The sequence below is a fragment of the Chroicocephalus ridibundus genome, chromosome 3 (assembly GCF_963924245.1).
Source record: "Chroicocephalus ridibundus chromosome 3, bChrRid1.1, whole genome shotgun sequence".
NCBI classification, from domain to species: domain Eukaryota; kingdom Metazoa; phylum Chordata; class Aves; order Charadriiformes; family Laridae; genus Chroicocephalus; species Chroicocephalus ridibundus.
The window spans coordinates 113860516-113879101 of NC_086286.1; the positions used below are offsets into that span (position 1 = coordinate 113860516).

At 38.9% G+C, this 18586-nt stretch overlaps 1 long non-coding RNA gene across 1 annotated transcript; it reads right to left on the reverse strand.

The window, feature by feature from the left end:
- Positions 1-809: 809 nt before the first annotated feature.
- Positions 810-17395, reverse strand: LOC134513769 (uncharacterized). Its single transcript, XR_010070504.1, has 3 exons — positions 17326-17395; positions 2020-2171; positions 810-923 (listed from the first exon to the last, which is right to left on the reverse strand). It is a non-coding gene; the product is annotated as an uncharacterized LOC134513769 (long non-coding RNA).
- Positions 17396-18586: the final 1191 nt, after the last annotated feature.

The window sequence follows — 18586 nt, forward strand, 5'->3', positions numbered from 1 at the left end:
GAGAAACAAGGGATTCAGAGATATGGAAACACGCTTGGCACTTATAGGGCAGGAGGGATTTTTCTGTACAAGTCCCTCTCCTTTCCTCCACCTTCTTGCAGCTCTGCTTTTTTTTTATCTGCAGGAGATGGTGTGCCTCCCCTGCTCCCACAGGATGGATATCTTTCAGCCTTCGTCAGATCAGAGAACAAATTATTCTTGTGGTCCAGAGAGTTTCACAAGAGCGGACAGGAGGTCTTTCAGGGTGAGGAGGAAAGAAGTTGTTAAATCTACTGCTGGTCACAAGTGCATTATTGACTGACCTGACAAATGCAATTCACCCTTTAACTAGTGAATAAGCACAGCATCAATAATGTAGAATTCCTTCCTTTGACCTCGACATGAAATTGTAGAAGATATTTTGTCTCTTCACCTAGTTAAGTTTCCTGTCTCCTTGGTGAGTTGAGAAGACTTCCTGTGAGCCCCAAGTGTGTTTGTTTTGGGAAGAAGTGTCTTGGGAACATTAACTCATTAAGTAAAGTCTAATACAGCTCACAGGAAAGCCACCATTTGATATAAGTCCCATTTTTTCCCCATTCTGATATGAGGAGTATTCAAATTAGCTGTACGATGAAAAGGCTTGTCACCTATTACTAGTGACTTAAGCCGTCTTCTTTGGCTGGCTCTGGCTCTAAGGTGCCCCTGGAGGAAATACAAGCAGTAGAACTCTGTGGCTTCCACAGCAAGTCCATGTTCTTCCTTGGAAGCAGATTTCTACTTTACGAAGGAAACTTCCTTCCCTTAACGATGCACAACTCTTCAAACTTGGCTTGGAGGTGAATAGTCTTTCATAAAGAGAATATACATTGTTTTCTTATATATCAGTGGTCACTTTATCCCCAGGGTCCCATAGATGAAGCTAGTTTGAACCTCCACGTTGTTTCCTGTAAAGCAAGAGGTAGGTTAGGTCACTGCCTGAATACTGTCATGGAAATTGAAGCTGAGCCAACAAGCAACCTTCACAGTGTTCCCGTCCTGGGCAAGTAAAACATGTCAGTGGAGGAGTTTAACAGATTTGTTGTCGCGAATATAATTTTGAAGCAGAAGGCAAGCTTGTCTCACAGTGCAATTTGGGAACCCCGCAATTAATGCTGCTATTCAGGCAGCACGGGTGCTTTGTCCTCATGTACCACAGCATCCCATTGCTGGGCTGACACAGGGGACACTTGGCTAAAAGAACAGCGTGCCTGGTCTGGGGTAGGGCTATTTACACAATGCCTACAGCACGCAGACTCTTACACTGATATAGCTGTGACCTCTGGAAAAGGATCAATACCAAGAACCTCCTCTCTCCAGGCACCAGTCTGCAGCTCCCATCAGCCTTCTCTGCAACATAGTTGTTCATTAGCTTTCATTGTGTCCCCTCCTGCAGCAATTCCCCCCACCTTTGCAGTGACTAGTATCTTTCTACTCCCAGTGGTCTGTGTTCTCTCTTTTTGCTCCTACATAGGGGATTTCTATATGGTTTGAGTTTTCCATAGAGACCATTTGCTGTGGTGATGTTGTCTGCTAACCATTTCTTTCCCCCCTTTTTCTTTTTCCTTCCTTTTTTCTCAAAACAAAATATCTCTATGAGGGGTTTATAAAATTAGTAATTACTAGTGAGAAGTGAGGCCAAAAGGCAATTCATTGTATAAAGAATTTATTTTAAATTTAATTGAGTTGGTACATTACATATCTAATTCAAATAATTCCAGTAGCCCAGAAAGCAATGATGGATGCTAAAAAAGCATTAAGCAGTACTTGGGGGAAACACCTATGGTTGGAAGACACGCTCAGGAGCATGGTAGAAGTCAGGGAAGCCTTTGGCACTCATTCAGAGCAATGTTGTGGAGGCAAAAGGCTGAGAAGTGATTTAAATGATATGACATTACAACAGAATAAGCAAAATTTACTTATGTTAAGGCTGGAAAAAAAAAAAAGAATGAACAGCAAGTGAAAGAGGAAACGTGGATTGGGAGAGAACCGTCTTTATCTTACATTCCCCAGCTGGTGACTTTCCTAGCTATGTGCAGTGGTCTGGAAGAAATGCTCTGGTCACTGATTTCCTTCCCAGCATGTGGCACTTCTATTGTGGAAGTCTCTTCTCATTGGTCTTCCAATATTTGTTCTGTTCTCTAACTCCTCCAGAGCTATTGATTCATGGGATAAAATGAGAGGTCAGTTCTTGAGGACTTAATGACAGAAACCATGAAAAGTACAAGGAGATGCCCTTATCCTCATGAAAAAAGTCGTCTTCACAGAATTGTTTTCATCACTTGTGAATGTATTTTTCATTCAATGGGCCAATAATGATACTCATCATCCTCATTTTTCTTGCAAAAGACTTTCACTATATAGTAAAAATAATTATGGTTGTGCCATATAAAAGGCAGCATGAGGGAGGCATATAGAAACAATGCTCAGAGAATCACAGTTAGCAACAGCAATAAATACGTGAAAAAATAGCCGAATCATTTGAAATTTAGGAGAGCTCACATGCCCATTAAAAGGAGTCAATCAAGTCTAAAGCATTAGTAACCTATATATTAGAAGAATGGCATTTTTGGTTTTCATATATGTGTTCCTAATGCCTTATTAGGAAATAAAATTTTGAAGTCCTTAACTCAATTTTTATTCACTCCTCACTCAGACAAAACTCTAATCAACTTCAGTCAAGACCTTGCCCCAGCATGCTAGATGAGCTGTGTCATGTTTTACTGCCATCAGATGATAATAAAAAGTTACTGCTATAAAATATAATGAGGTAAAGGACATTTTATACCGAATGATTTAATAACACTTTGGGCTCATATTGTGCCAGCCGAGCAAGGATCTCAAAGTGCTCTACAAACACTAGTGCATGCATTTTAAGAACAAGGTCTGCGATGAAGTAAATGAAGTTTATTTTAGCTTTCCTGATAAAACAGCACTGTCAGGTTAGATGGATAAAACACGAGTTTCTTAAATCAACGTGTCCAAAGCCCAGCCATTTCTACGTGTGCTATGGCTCTGCTTCAGTGTGGGTGCATGCTTACAGGCTTTGCTCAGATTTCCTGACACCTAGTTTCCTTCAGCCTTGATTGGGAAGCTATTTTGTTTTAGAACCGTCGCATACACAGAATTTTCTCTGTCCCCTGTATTTCTTCAAAGGTCACATTCAATTTCTCTTGCTTGGTTCATTCATTCATTCATTCATTCATTCATTCATTCATTCATTCATTCATTCATTCTTAGCACTGATATATAGGAAGCAAAACCCCCTTTCTAGCAATGCAGGCTGACCATCCACTCAGGTTGGGTGGTACTGGTCTCTATTTCAGAACTGCCAAATTACTCTTGCTGTATTTCAGTAAGTTAATTTCAAGCGAAAAGAATGCAGAAGGAAATGTAGCAGAGGTATTGAGTTATTTCTACCGTAACTTGTTGATTCCTTCCTATTATTTTTTACTGTTCTTTAAGCAGAAGATAAAAATATCTGAGTCAGGAGCCTTCTGTTCACAGTGGAAATGTTCAAAATGTAATCATAAAATTCTATTACGCTGTCATTGCCTTTTCAGACCTTCTAGTCAGAGGAGCTTGCTTACCGTCAGAGATCAGAGGTCACAGCCTGCTACAGCCACAGACTCACAATGAATGAAAGAATGCATTAGTATTTGTTGAAGGCTAAAGCCAAGGCTTTGCTTTATTATATATTACAGCAAAGTGCTTTAGGTGCACAGCTGTACTAGTAATAAGAAGCTATCAGAGATGTGGTATCAGTTCTGAGTAATAGGGAGATACCAGGCCCTACCGAGTATGTTGGAGATGGAAAAGATCTACTATTTCAGAGAATCTGTATCCATGCTGTGGTGAGATAATATATCTTTCTGACTAATCTTTTGTGGTGTCACATTTCATTCAAGTGATTGTTAATCTCTTTGACTCCCACTCAGTCATTTTCATGGCTGCATCTGACCTTCAGTCCCATCCAGCACTGACAGATTCCTTATGTACCGAAAGGCTTTGCTGAGAAAGTCCCACATTCAACACTTACATTTGTTTGATAATCAAAGCACAGCCTAATATATCACATGAAATTTCATCTGATATAGCCCTCCCATTTGTCTTTTCCATGGCTTCCAAGCAGTAGACAACTGTGACTTCATTGTGTTGTTTTCCTTTTGGTCCTCTCTTTTTTTCCACCCTCGGGTGTTCCAGAGTCAACATCTCACACCTCTTCTCCCCTCCTCCTGCCCTTCACTGAATTTCTTGCAGCAGTCGGTCTTTCTTGTTTACCCCGGGATCTGCCACAGTCAGAACTTTGTCTCCTCTGTTATCTGATCCTGAACATCTCCAGAGAAAATATAGTTTGTCTTCTTCCAGTGTCACCAACTTTTGCACAAAGCAGTTTAGCTTCTTACTCACTGAGTTCCTAGTCAACCAACGGCATCCACATTTTGATTCAATCAGCTATACTGAAAATCGTGTTGATGTGAGAATACAAATAACGGTGCAGAAGGCAAAAGGTGTTTGGCTGGGTGTAAAAGACAGTATTTTGTGGAGTAATGTGATGGTAATGATAAAATTCACAATATATCTACTTCTGCGTTAAAGATTGTCCTTTGTGAAGTGAAAATATCTTTAGAAGCAAATCTAAAACCACAGCCCTCAATTTCCTAATACTTCTGTAACAGTTTAGTTAAATGTTGACTTTTTTATGTGTGTATGTGTGTACTGTTATTCTTTTATAACAATATAGCATTAATTTAATATAAAAATGATGTTTGAAATTCCCTTTAACCCGTCAGAGTATTTTACTGTCAAGCAGGAACTGATGTACGTTTCTATTCTCTCTGTTTCCTAAAAGGAACCTTCCAGTCCCAGAGTGACCCTTTGGTAGCTATTCTCAGCAGCGGTGAGTCATTCATTAGAGCTTTTGAGTCATCGATGGTATCAGTTTCACATAGGCATCAGAATCACAACCGCACTTGCTATGTAAGAAATGAAAGTAGCAGTGGGAGATAAATTACTTTGGCAAAACTTCTCTGTTTTCTTGCTTTTCTACATCCTAATTTCATATCGTCTGAAGCCTATAGACATTCATTATTGAAATGCTTCGTGTCACCTGCAAACTTTATTTTGATCAGCTTGATAGGAAAAAATAAAATGTATTGTGCTTTGTTATGCTGTAGCTAGAACAGTTTTCTCCAGGCAAAGGATGTTTTACAATGACATTGAATGAGAATGTATTCCTCTGAGAGATTATAGTGAATTGTCAAAGGGATAAGAGAAGCTCAGTTTTTGGTAGAACTAATTCTAGGTCAAAGTTCTGTCTACCCTAGAGTCAAAAAAGAGGTTAAGGTAAGTCTATTTGTTAGGAGAATCTTAAGCAATGAATGAATGAATTTTTTATTCATTTCAGTTCATTTATTGATTTACCTGTAAGTGGCAATCCTTTCTATTTTATTTAGTGTAATGAAAAAAAAAAATCACTACAAGGGAAATGAAATGTAAAAATCCTCCTTTGGAGGCAAATTTTGCCATTCTTCTGTGCCACCCTCATTTAACATCCAGAGTCTCCTACCTTTAATGATGTCACAGTCTGTTCTTTTAGGCTGAAAAACTCTTTTCCCCTTCCCTCCTACCCTGTTTTCTCTCATTAAGAGATTAATATCTACACAAAAGATGGAATTTCCTACACGTTTTCTTAGAGGCTTCAGCTTCGGTCTCCTCAAACAGAGATTCTGGTTTCTGAAAGCATAATTTTCATTTTAAAAGGACAGACTATTGGGAGGGATAAAAAAGGATTAAAAGTATGTGACTGATGCAGCTCTGCAACAGTGGAACATAACAACGGCTGACGGACAGGTGCTTGCTCTTATGGTTTCTGGTACGGTGTCACACTTGGCTCTCTCTTTGCTGGGGTTGCAGGTGGTTGTGGTTTCAAAGGGGCTGTGGGAACAGGACTGAAATAAACTGTTCTTTAAGTGGGCGGTGCTCTCTGTAGCCTGCTTGCAGCAAGATATTGCATACAGGTTTCAGTATTCTTGAAGCTATTCTTCCGTAGAATAGTTTCTCCAAGAAAATTCAGTTTCTACAAAATCATGGTATTCTAGAAAGTCATGGATTTATCTCAATTTATCTCGATTCTTTTACTTTTGCACTGGGGAAAACTTCTATTAAATATTCTGTTCATTTCTTTTTTGCTCAAGGTGAACCAGAATTCTTGAATCGTCCAAATTGGTTCAGCAAAACACTAAGCTAGATATTCCTGTTGTAACACATTCCTAGCAGAAGTAGGAAATTATAGTTTCCAGAAATCTTTGCAGCAAATTTCACTTTGAGATACATAGGAAATGCATGTTACCTGCTAGCACATGGGAGGAATAGTTCAGCTAATGAAAATGTAGCCGTTGGCTCCCTGAACTATAGGAAAATGCAGTTTAATATTAAAATTACTTGTGAAAGATTTTTGAGTTATTTCAATGAAGCAAAACTTGGGGCAAGTTTAAAAGTTTATTTTCATCAGAAGTGTTAAAATATAATATTCTTGTCAATTCGAATGTGATAATTTTCAGTGTATATATTTTTTTAATATTTATATTCCCATTGCACAGAAATATGGAAATATAAACTATTTTGCACCACTTGTAATGTAGAGAAAATGATGAAATGTCAGGATGACTTATGGATTGGAAATTCAATATTTTTTCAGCCAAATCACATCTATTCAGAATTTCTGAATAACGGTTCCCTGATTTATTATTTAGGACACTTCTTTAATAATACCAGTAGTTGCACTGGTGAAGCAATAGAAACGATCAAAATGCTTAATTTGTTGCTCATTGAGGTGACAAAATTTTGGGGTCACTGCTTTGTGTCTTCATTTTGGTTCCCTCTTGAAATTACAAGCACACAGCAACGTCCATATAGTTGGGAACTTGAGAACCCTTTTTTCTCTGAAGATCTCCTTAGCTTGCTGAACGCCTCGCGGTACTTCATGAAACCTGAGGGATTTAAAAAATATTTACAAGCCTATTGCAATGCTGGCAATAATAGTCCTATTTTTCAGAGGAAAAAACCTCTAATCCTAGGACTGTGAAGAAAGTACTGAGAAAGACTAGCTACTACTGAATATTTATGTCTGCAGGTTCACCTTGACAGAACTGTTTTTATTTATAAAGTAGCAGCAGCACTCCTTAGAAAATAAAGCACCCATTCTAAAATATGTCCATCTTTATCGTCTACACTGGTTTAAGAAGCATCTGCTTTGCTGTGGTGCGAATGAAGATAAATCATTAATTTAAATACGGGACCCTTGGACTGTAAGCTTATCTTTCTTGTTATACCCTCAGAATATATTTCCCCAGCCTAAAGCTTTGTTTTCAGAAAATGTAAGCAACCTCTCTTAGCAAATTCAGAACTGGGACATGGTCAGACTGGATCAAGGTTAGGTTGAAGAGGAAAAAAAAGGTTTGAAGGAGCACTTGATAGAAAGCATACTTTGAAAAAGCAGCACGCCCTTGAAAATAGGGTGCAGTAGGTTGTTCGTATGCCAGATTTAGTCTCTCCATGGACCTTGGTAGGAGCTGCACTCAGTTGCCTGTAAGCAAGGTTGAAGGATGCTGTTCAGAAGAGATTTAACTCAGGTTTCCGAAAACTGGAACCTGAAAAAAAATCTGGATTTACACAACAGGGGACAAATTCTGCCTTAACTAGCTCATACACAGCTCTTTTGAGGTTTAAAAGCTACCTGTTCAAACCATGTCTGATTGAAATGGTTGCAGAACCTCTCTGTGCCAGAGGAAACTACTGACTTTTATTAAAAAAAATCATATTTTATACCTGATCCAAAAACTACTTGTGAATGAGAACTTTTCCGCTGATTACAAAGTATTTTTTTCAGGCTCCGAATGAAAATTTCAGCCTGACAAATGTTGACTCCAGTTGTCTGTCCTATGCGGAGAGGATTAAGAAGGTCAATCTTATTTCCCCTCTGAGAAAGCATTGTAATTAATTAATTGAAGTTTTAAAATATGAGACTAGTGTATATAGGTCTGCTCAGATTTATCATGATGGAAAAAGCAACAACCAATGTCACTAACAGGAGCTGGAGATAGGTGAGACGAAACAAGGAGAATGTAATATTAGCGCTGTGCGTGACTGTACTTCCTCACCTGTGTTGAGAACAGCCAGATTAGACACTAGTCATATCTATGAATATTCCTAAATAAGAGAAGGTGCAGAGATATTTTATGAGAGATGACAGAGGCAAGAAGAAGACCTCAGTTCCAACTTTTCTAAAACACACATGCGCGCGCGCACACACACACAGAGTGTCAAACCATCTCTCCAGTAACAGAAATCTCCAAACTCTTCTGCAAACACGCCTGCTTTCTGCCAGCTGGTTATTGCTGAAATTGTCTTGTATCCAACCTATCAGGCTTAATGTGATGACAGAGAATAAAATAATCTAGAAGTTTGGAGTCATTAAATAATCTTCAATCACTCCACATGTACAACCTCTAGGTTCAAATCCTAAGAAGATTTAGAATAATATAAAATTAACACTGAACAAACAATAGAACTCACTAGAAATCTATGAGCATAGATTTCATGTAAAGAAGCAAATTCTGTAGCCTATTAGATAGTCATTATTATAAACTTATTCAGTGATTCAGAAACCCATTAAATTCTTATCCTGTTTTGCCTTCATCCTACATAATTTAAAGTCCAATCTGCACTCACTTTATGGGAGGTCAAAGAAACTCCAAAGTAAAAAGTACACTTTCAAAATTCCTGTGACTCCTGAACTAATGAAGCAAAAAAGAGGTCAAAAGAAAATGGTAAATAGCTGAAAATATGTTTCTGTTTGTTAACAGATAAATATAATGCAGTAAAAATGAACTTGTCCTGAAGCAGATAAACTCTGTGAACCCTGTGTCCTGACAGGGATGATTCTTGCTCTAATAAATCAGATAATCTGTCCTATGTGGGTGGATTTATCTTAGACTAAAAGTCTCATTTGTCACAGAGGTACCTGCGATACCACAGTTATGGCAGAGTTTTTCAGTTTAACAGATGTTTCAAATCTACTTTTTTTGTTTAAAAATAATAAAAAAACCCCAAACCCCCAAACCCTAGAACTTAACTTTTTATTATTATTTGCTTTTTCTCCTGGTTTGGTAAATAACAGGTTAACACAGGAAAGTAATCCCCACTCCCCCCCATGTTGTAATTGCATGCAGTCCATTGAATTTGTCAGCTAACTTGTGCACAATTTCAAGTGCCCAATAAAAGGATGCTTGTAAGGGGAATCCCTGAGTTGCTTATATATGCAAGGAAGACTATTTAAAGATAGGTAAAATGAACCTGTCTCCTGAGGTATCTGTTTTTCTTTATCAAGTTTCTTTACTAAGCATAAAGAAATGAATACATTTTCATTAGAGATGTAAAATTTAAGACCACGTTAAGATGCTTAGGAGTGGCAGAGTAGACCCAACCCAGGTCTGTCTAGTTTTTGTCATTCTTTTAAATAATTTGCCTTGATCTGTATCTCATTTTTTTGCTTCTTTTTCTAGGAAGAGAAGTTCTGGAATCCCCTCCTTGTCCATGTGCTCTTCATCTGCCTTTCAAGACTTAGGAAGTCTTCTAGACTTTTCTATAAGTAAGACTTGTTTGTATTATAGTTGGTTACTTCTTTCCATGGGAAGAAAAAGAAATTTGTAAGTCCATATAGGACAGAAGGATGCTCTGTGCAGCTTGTGGGGAGTCCCTCCCTATTTGAACTGGCTATGAGACTCAAGAGGACTGGGTCACACCAGCAAGCCAGTGAGTGGTATTTCCCAAGCGTAGCAGACACCGCACTCCTTTCAGATAGCTGTGCCGCTTGGGTGATTCAGTTTAGACTTTCTGTACAGCATTGTGCTGCCCTGTGTGGGCGTGTTGAGGTATTGGGCTTTCACCAGAGCAATACAGTATTTTATTAGGGAATCCTTGCTCACTGCAGCAGGAAAGAAGAAAGGCTGTACAACCTACTCCCTCCTACTTGAAGGGAAAACTCCTTGAGCTACAAAAAAAGAGGCCACGGATTTATATTAGTCAGGTCTACTGACTCTGGCTTTTATTTTCATGCACTTAGCCACTTAAACTGAATAAATCCATGCTTGCCTTCTAAGCTGGGGACATTCAAGTATGAACTGCTATCATATTTTATAAATAAGCTAAAAGGAAGGTCATGGATTGCCTCAGGAACAGAACCTAGGACCTCATGCAATAAGTTTTAATCTTAACAAATCATCCATGTGGCCTCTCAGATTGAATACGCTTTTCGTAGTAAATCTCTAGCTACTAACCCACAATTTTATTCTGCAGTCAAGGATAACAACCAAGACTCCTGATCTCTAGCATGTGACTGGCAATTAGGCAGAAGTTATGTGATCCAGGTTGAACATGTGTGTAAAGATCTCTTCTCACAACTGAGTGTGATACAATAAAAGGTCTCTGCTATTCAAATACACTTAACCTGAGGACAAAGAGGTCCTATTTGCATGGATGTATGTTTCTTCTTGGTTTTAATTTTATTTTATTCTACTTCATTTTATTTGCTGTTGGTCATGTCATGAGAAATTATATCAGAAGGCATAGTTCTAATACAAGAATCTTTATTGTACAAAAATTACCAAAAAAACCAATATTAAGGTATTTCACCTCCCTCGTCTGGCTTGGCAATTTAAGTGTTGAAGTTTAGTAAATACGTTTCAAAAAAGAAAAAAAAATCACTAGCAAAAATGTTTAGTGACACTAAAGGGTGCCCCAGACACATCCTGTAAACTCAAAACATGAGAAATCGGATGTCGAGAGAGAAGTTTCCTGAACTCCTTATCACTTTTTCATTGTCTGAAATACTGTCAGCAGCATTCCCCCAAACCACATGAACTTTCTACTTTCATCTGCAACAAACATCAAAAAGAAACACGTATTCCACCTCACAGATTGGTTTACATAGTTCCTCAGGGTCTCAGGCTTGCTAAGGCATAACGCTTCCCGAGTGCACGGAACAAGTGTGAGTCAGATAGACCCGTCTGTTGATACAAAGAGCATGTGAGGTCAGCCTTAAGACTCGGGAGTGTGAGTTTGATGAAATTCATGTTTATGCTACTTGAAGGTTTCCAGTAAATGATACAAATTCCATATCTAGTCCATTTGCCTGTACACATTTGCTCACTGCAATATATCTTCTGGAGAAATGCTCATTTTTAAATAACATGAATATGTTCTTTTTAAATTTTTTTCTGTTCTTTTTATTTTTTCTTCTTTTCTTTTTTGCTCTCTTTTCTGAATTCACAAATTCACTTATAAATATTACTGGTACAACAGGAAATGATAGAGGCTGATGAGACAGTGGATGTCAGTGCATGTGCCTGACAAAATCGGCTGTACTTAGGCAGAATAGAGATGTAAAGCTGCTATACTAATACTAAATATTAGCATAAACATCTGTTTCTGTTCCCGTATTTATAACTAAAGATGTCTTGATGAATCAATACACCCTCGGAAAGTATTGAAATGCCACTAGAATGAGCAGCGTGGTAGGCTATCTCAAAATGTAAAACTATTAGAGAATTCTCACAATGTGTAAGAAACTTGAAAAGAGAGCCACAAGTAAAATCCTCAATAAAATACAACTGTAACCACACGAGATACGAGGGAGTGGATTTTCTTTTTTTCTTTTGTATGTCATACGTAGTTACTGAGGATTCAGTCCTGGAGGTAGTAAATGCTTTGGCTGAAGAGAATCGTATTCGTATGAAGCTTTTGAGTTGTGCTAATGTAAGAATAGGACAAAAATTGTGACTATTAACTGCTTTTGGGGTAAAAGAACCACCTACCAATAATACCATATTGTAGTAGTAATAAAAGAGGACTGAAAGGCAATGATGTTGATAGAGATGGAGAATGTTTTCCATATGTAGGGGGGGTAAATTGGATGCACCTCTACACCTTGGAAAGGACAACATAGAAAAATATGGCAGTTGCATAAATTTATGAATAGGGTGGAGAACAGGGAAGACTTGTTGGATTTCTTGCAGCACAGGAACTCAGGAGGACACATACACAATAAAGTTATCAGGTAGTGAGTTTAAAACAAACAGAAGGAAATACTTTTCCGTATTGTTGCATAACTGCACTATGAGGTCATTTCCACGAGATGCTGTGGATGCCAAAAATATAAACGGATTTAAATAGAGTTTGGAGACATTCATGGGAATACATCCATAAGTAACCCAGATGCAATGTCTGGCTCAGGAAATATTTAAACTGATTGCTGCTGGAGCTGAGAGGATAGACAAAGAGTCAGACACTTTATACATGTCTTGTTTTCTTCCACCTTTTCCTGTATATTCACGATTGGACAGAGACTCTCAAATTCATCTCACCATATAAGGGGGAAGAGTCACGACTAGGAAAAATGAAAGATACTGTCTTGTAACTGGAGATATTTTGAGATGGACTTTGACTGTTTACAAAATCTACAGAAAATGCAATATGCACATAGAACAGAACTTTGAAATTAAATGATTTTTTTTCCCTTTTGTCTAGTTCAATAGAAAAGCCGAATCTTTCCCAACTCTGCTCCATAACTTTCCCTTAGTTATGCCATGGGAGCCGTCTTGCTCCCCTGTATAGCCTGATGGCCAAGACGCTTGGGGTCCCTGAAGACAGGGGCGTAGTGATGCTCAGTGTCCTCCAGTGGGTTCGGCTGCAAGAAAATTCCAGTATCCTATGAGAGGGAATGTGAGCAAAGGCCATTTAAAGAAGAATGTTATTTCATGAATAGAAGGACTGGGATCAATTACTCCTAACATTAGCCATGGAAACTTAAGTGACTAGTCCAAGCACTCAGGCTATCTACAGTGAATCATTATTTGGGCTCCTTCTGTAGTTGATAAGGAGATAAAAGTGTTAAGGACAGACAGAGTGGTTTAATCCTCTTTCTTTCTCCATTGATTATAAAGGGTTCACAAATAATTAGTGTAGAACTAAGTCACAACTTTTTATATAGCTAAAGTTAGGGTAAATGTGACCCATAAGGTCCGATTTCCCAAGTGAACTCCCTTGTCAATACAAGGGGATTTTCGTCAGTGAATTCTGTGACACATTGCAGAACTGAATCTCCCTAAATATTTTGTGTTCTCCTAAATGTGATTTCCTTTCTGAAGCAAATTATCCTTTAGTCAAAGATAATGAATTTCCATCCCTAAAAAAACTTTTATTAATTCATGAACTAAATATAAAATAAACAGTAGCAGTTTAATTCTTAGGCTCTTATTACTTTTTCAGGGTCTCTTCATGTACATGCCATCACCATCCCAATAGCTTCTCGGTCAGTGTGCTGCATCCCTGCATTTGCATATAAGCTGAGGCTGCCAATAAAGTTTCCAGTTAGTGCCAAGTGAGTTGGTGTTCTTGTAATGTTAAACACTTCTCCAGCGGTCTGAGACCACGCATCTCATTTCATGTGGGATATTGAACAATTAACATCTTTCAGTCACTTAACCAGCCGAACTGAATATGAAGTGACAACTTAGAGTCTCACCATGAGCAAGTCATGATCCACTCGGCCCCCCTGTATATGAATTTTTAACATAATTGAATGTAATTATCAGAGGATTTTGCATGAGAAGAAACTGTTTAGTGTTCTACAGTGTGCCTCAATTATGAATCTGATACTGAGTGGGGTATTTCACTCTCATTCTCAATATATATATATTAGACAGCATTTAAAATGGGGATGTTAAGGCAATAAATTGGAAAGGCTACTGAAATTTGAAAAGGCTAATGAAGATTATTGTTTAGTATGAGAACAGATAACAGGTCAAATCTCAGTTTGCACACTATTCAATACAAGAATTTATCACATAAATTCATTCACCACGGTAAGTATGATATATTCCAGGTGCTTTCAGTCTCTATCCATACATTTTTTATATAATAGTGCTAGGATTAGCCTGAAAGGATTTCCAGAAATCTGGAGGCACTGTTGCAAAAATCTCAAATAATATCTATGGCCATTTTATGAACTCCAGAAGGTAAACAAAATTTTATATGTATATCTATCTATGGAAAAGCTAGCTGGACTAGTACCTCTCTTTGCCTTTGAAAAGTCTGTCCCCCTTTGCTAGCTCACCACCTCCCCTGATTGCAAGATACTGCTAGAGTGCAGACCACTGGCATTTTTAATTACCTCTTGATTTTTGTCTCGTGGCAAGACAGGAAGCAGAAAGGAGAATGCTTATCTGCTGAGCGTACGACTCTTACAGGGTCAAATACAGCATATCCTGAAGAAATCTTGCTGTTTTCCACTGTTTCCGTATTTAATACCTGATACGCTTAGAGAATAATATATATTTGCATATTATATAATTCTTATATATAACTTTGTTGTCATTAGCTTTTAGGATAATCTATAATGGAGAGACTGAGGGACCTCTCTGGGATCTCTCTGGGATGCCTCCCTGAGGCATCTCTCTGGGAGACTGAGGCTCCCTCTCTGGGACTTTCCCGAGGTCCTGCAGTGGTCCTTTGCCTACACCAAAGCTGGAATTCCCCCTCAGAAGCAGTTCTGTCTTCTCTCGACTGCTGACTTCTTTCTTCTTGTCTTCAAGCTATTGTTTCTTATTCTATGACACATACGTATAGCACGCTTATTTGCTTTTTATCTTTCGAATCCTGATTTACAGTTCTCTGTCTCGCAAAGAAGGTGCTGGCAACTTTCATCATGTTATTTCAAAGGCAAAGAAATACTAGATTCTGTTTTCCTCTGTAGCTGGCTGAAGTCTCACAATCAAACATTGCTTCCTTCAGCTTTTGAAGGAAAATTAAAAGAAGCTCTTGCCCTGCGGTTATTGGCAGCTGCTGCAGTGGTTAATTATCCATATTTCAGGCTCAGATTTACTGTACAGCTTAATCAGCATTTCTCTAGGCTTGTGTAATCTAGGAATGGTTTTGTGAAGCATGGCAAAAGTGTACATACAGGGTCACACAAAACCGCTGTGGATGAATACACTGTTTTAATGTCACTATCACCATTCTAAAGCTCTGGGGGGAACCAGAAATGTCCATTGTCTGCTGTGGAAAAGACACAGATTTTTAGCTGTTTTAATTCAGCCTGGAACTGCACCGAGGTGAGTCTGCACTGGCAAACAAGTTGCCTCTCCTCTTTGCTCCTGGGGGGAGGTCTGGGCTCTGATGGCATCCTCGCTGCATGTTTGTTAGTTCACTTCAGTTCTTCTCTTTGGGGAATGAACAAAATATTTATTCTGTGATAAAACAGTCGTATGGTTTTGGCAATGGTTTGGTCCAGAGGCTGTTTCTGATGGGCAGTTCATACCACCTATGCATCAAGTTTGCTCTCTCACATGTTTTCACCCCTCCTCCAGCACATCAGTATTCCTGCAGAACCACAACATACCTGCAGCCGCCCTCACAAGTTCTTTAGCTCCAGCCCAAGACATGCATGATGTTATCACAGTATACAAAACCAACTCTGGTTAATTATGACACAGCACTTGCGTTACTGCAGGCATTTTGAAATTAAATATAAGAAAACAAATTAGTAATTCTGTCTTCGGGCTATAGATTTACTTTTCTGTTAGTAAACTAAATAACACATGGATGAGTCCAAGTAGGGGGATGAGTCCAGGTTTTGCACCATGATCATCTTGAGTGTTAAAGTTGCAGAACAGTCCCTTACACAATTTACGTTTAGGCCATCTAGTGCTATCTTAAACTACTGTTAAGCAAAGTTCAGAAACACAGCCGGGCTCTGTTCCCAATACATAGTCTAGATGCTGCCACTCTTTTGTAGCAGAAAAGATTTGAAAATTAAGAATGTAGACAGCCCTCAGGGCCAGGGAATGGGCTCTGGGACAGCTTAGGTTGCTGGACTGTATCTATGTGTGACGTGAGATGCATAGAAGATCTTGATCAAATGGCTGGTCTGATTTAGAGAGGCAATGTGGGCACAAGCCACACTGAGCAACCAGGCATTGGCACCAGACATCTCTCTGCGGAACAAATGGTCTTAGCAGCGTAGATACAATGCAAGTTGTCCAGGGTGCTTAGGTGTATCGTCAGAACAGCCTGGATGAGATTTGCAAGGAGGAATCTTGGACATGTCCTATGCATTATGGTGAATTAGGTGCTTCCCATGCTTGCTCTGAGGACTGGCTTGGCAGCTCGTGCACCCTCTGTTTATCCTGCCTGCACTTTGCAAGGCTCAGGCGGGTTCCAGCAGGAGTTGCTGACATTGCCTGTAGCGAGGAAAGGCGAGGTCTGCAGGCAGCCTGAAAGGAAGGCGAGAAAGAGCTGAGACCTCCTGCAGTGCTGAGATGCACAGCAACAGCTACAGCTGTGGGATTCACGCAGGTCTCGCATGGTTGTGGGTCTGGAAAATAGACCCTCTCCCAGGCTCCCCGGGGAGTGTTAATAGCTCTATATCCCCAGACTAAATGGCACGGGTCAGCACCCCGTGAAGGTCAAACCCTCACTAAACATACCTGACACGATCCTTAAGTCAAGTAAGACGGCCTTATTTGAAGGGGGACGGCAGCTTGCTTAATGCATTTTATTTGTATGTGAAAAATATCAACCCAAAGTGGCGACAATTGCAATTTGCAGGTACGTTCTCACCCATGCAAAGTTGGAAAGTAGAGATCAGGTTGTTTAGCTTTTGTTTAGTATCTGAAACCTGTCATCATATACATCTGATGTCCCATAACAGCCCTTGAGGTACATAATTACAGAGTGTGGGGATGAGTTTTCTTTTTCAAAAAATGTCAAAGTTTCGATGTTTCCCACAGAATAGGAATTCATTTTTGTTAAATCACTAATGTGGTTTCTCTCATTATGTCAAAATGTTGTGTTTCATAATTTCAATTAGTCTCATTTTGACATATGAGGTAAGATATGCCGACTTTAATAATTAGCTTTGATATGCAATTCACATTGAAAAAGAAACAAATAATAAGTTTAAATTAAATGAAAAAAGGTTTCATTTTTACCGAGAACTACACGTTGTTATTTATTTTCCTGGTTCTGATAAAACTATAGCTTGGTAGTAAATTATTCTCTTGCACATTTTTTTCCATTCTTATTACAAATATAATGAATTTGAAATTAACTAGTAGGAATATATGGCATATAAAACATTCAAATGTTTACAGTGTCTTAACTGATTTTTTTAATTTTTTTTTTTTATTTGTGGAGAGGAACAATTTGATCCTGAATTGTGAAGAGTTATCTGGAGTTGAAATGACTTACCATAGAGTAGCAAATAACCACAGGACTGGAAGAAGACAGGAGCGATGACAGTTACTTTCCTTCCTGCTTTAACTCAGAGCTCAACAGCAGGTACAGAATGTTCTGAGGTATTGCAAAAACTCATTAGTTCTCTATAAGGAAAGTTTGCCCTGGAGTTCACAGTTATTATCCTTGAAGCTAACGATGTGAGTTGAAATTCTATGCAGCTTCGGTGCAGCATGTTTCTGCATTTACTGTGTCACCTCAGCTGAACCCTTTTGGCTCTGAGAGCCTTGCTGTAGCCCGTCAGCAAAATTACAGGTTATGGTGAACAAATGCTTCAAGTTCTTGGGTAATTTCTGGATTAATCAATGGAAATTTTTACGGCTCTAGCATTTTTCTGCTGAAGGGATAATTATTTTTCCTATTTTGCCTTGAAATGAACAAATGGATAACACAGACTCTAAGACCAGTGTGTAAACACACATATTTCTGTAGCTTCACGTGCTCAAAATTTTATTCAGTCACATTAGAGCTGTCCATTGAATTCCCCAATCTCTTACTAAATCTGCAATTACTATTGGCACTGGGCAGCAGGTAATATGCTCTTTGCTCGCAGGTGCAATATGCTGAGCAGCATTCAAAACGCTTTTCCCCACAAGAATCGTTTATTTGGATGGTAATTCCCCTGTTTTGTTCTGCTTACACATTTGTGCTAGAAATCTATGAAACCTGGATGTATATGATGTAATTATGGACACAAGAGGCAGATGTATATGCAATGAACCAGATTTTGAGAGGCTTGTGCTTGGCTGAGAGAGACGAGTTGTTAAGTGGCCTCCATTCGACGCTGCGGGATGGTGCTAAGCTCTTTATTCACTGTAAAGCACAAGAAGCACAAGACAGAGCTGGTTTATATTCATCTCTCCTTTGACTAGTCCTGTAGGATGGAGTGGCTCACCAAGGAAATGGTCTTCCTGAGTGGCCATGATCCCTTCGCTGTTCCTTCTGGGGCAGCCTGGCTTCACTTTGTCCCATACACAAGGCTGACCTCAGTGAGACCTCTCTGGCTCCTATGTAAGCAGCCATGTGCACTCCTCACAAGGAAAGTAGGTTAAAAACACTCATCCAAAATTCCCACGTGACAGCCCACTTGTGCCATTACAAAATTCAGAGATAGAGGGAGATTTAAAATGACTCTATAGGAATTTTACTGTCTAAATTATTACAACTTCCCTGCATGAGGGAAGAATCCAGATACTAAATTCAGACTCAAATGCTT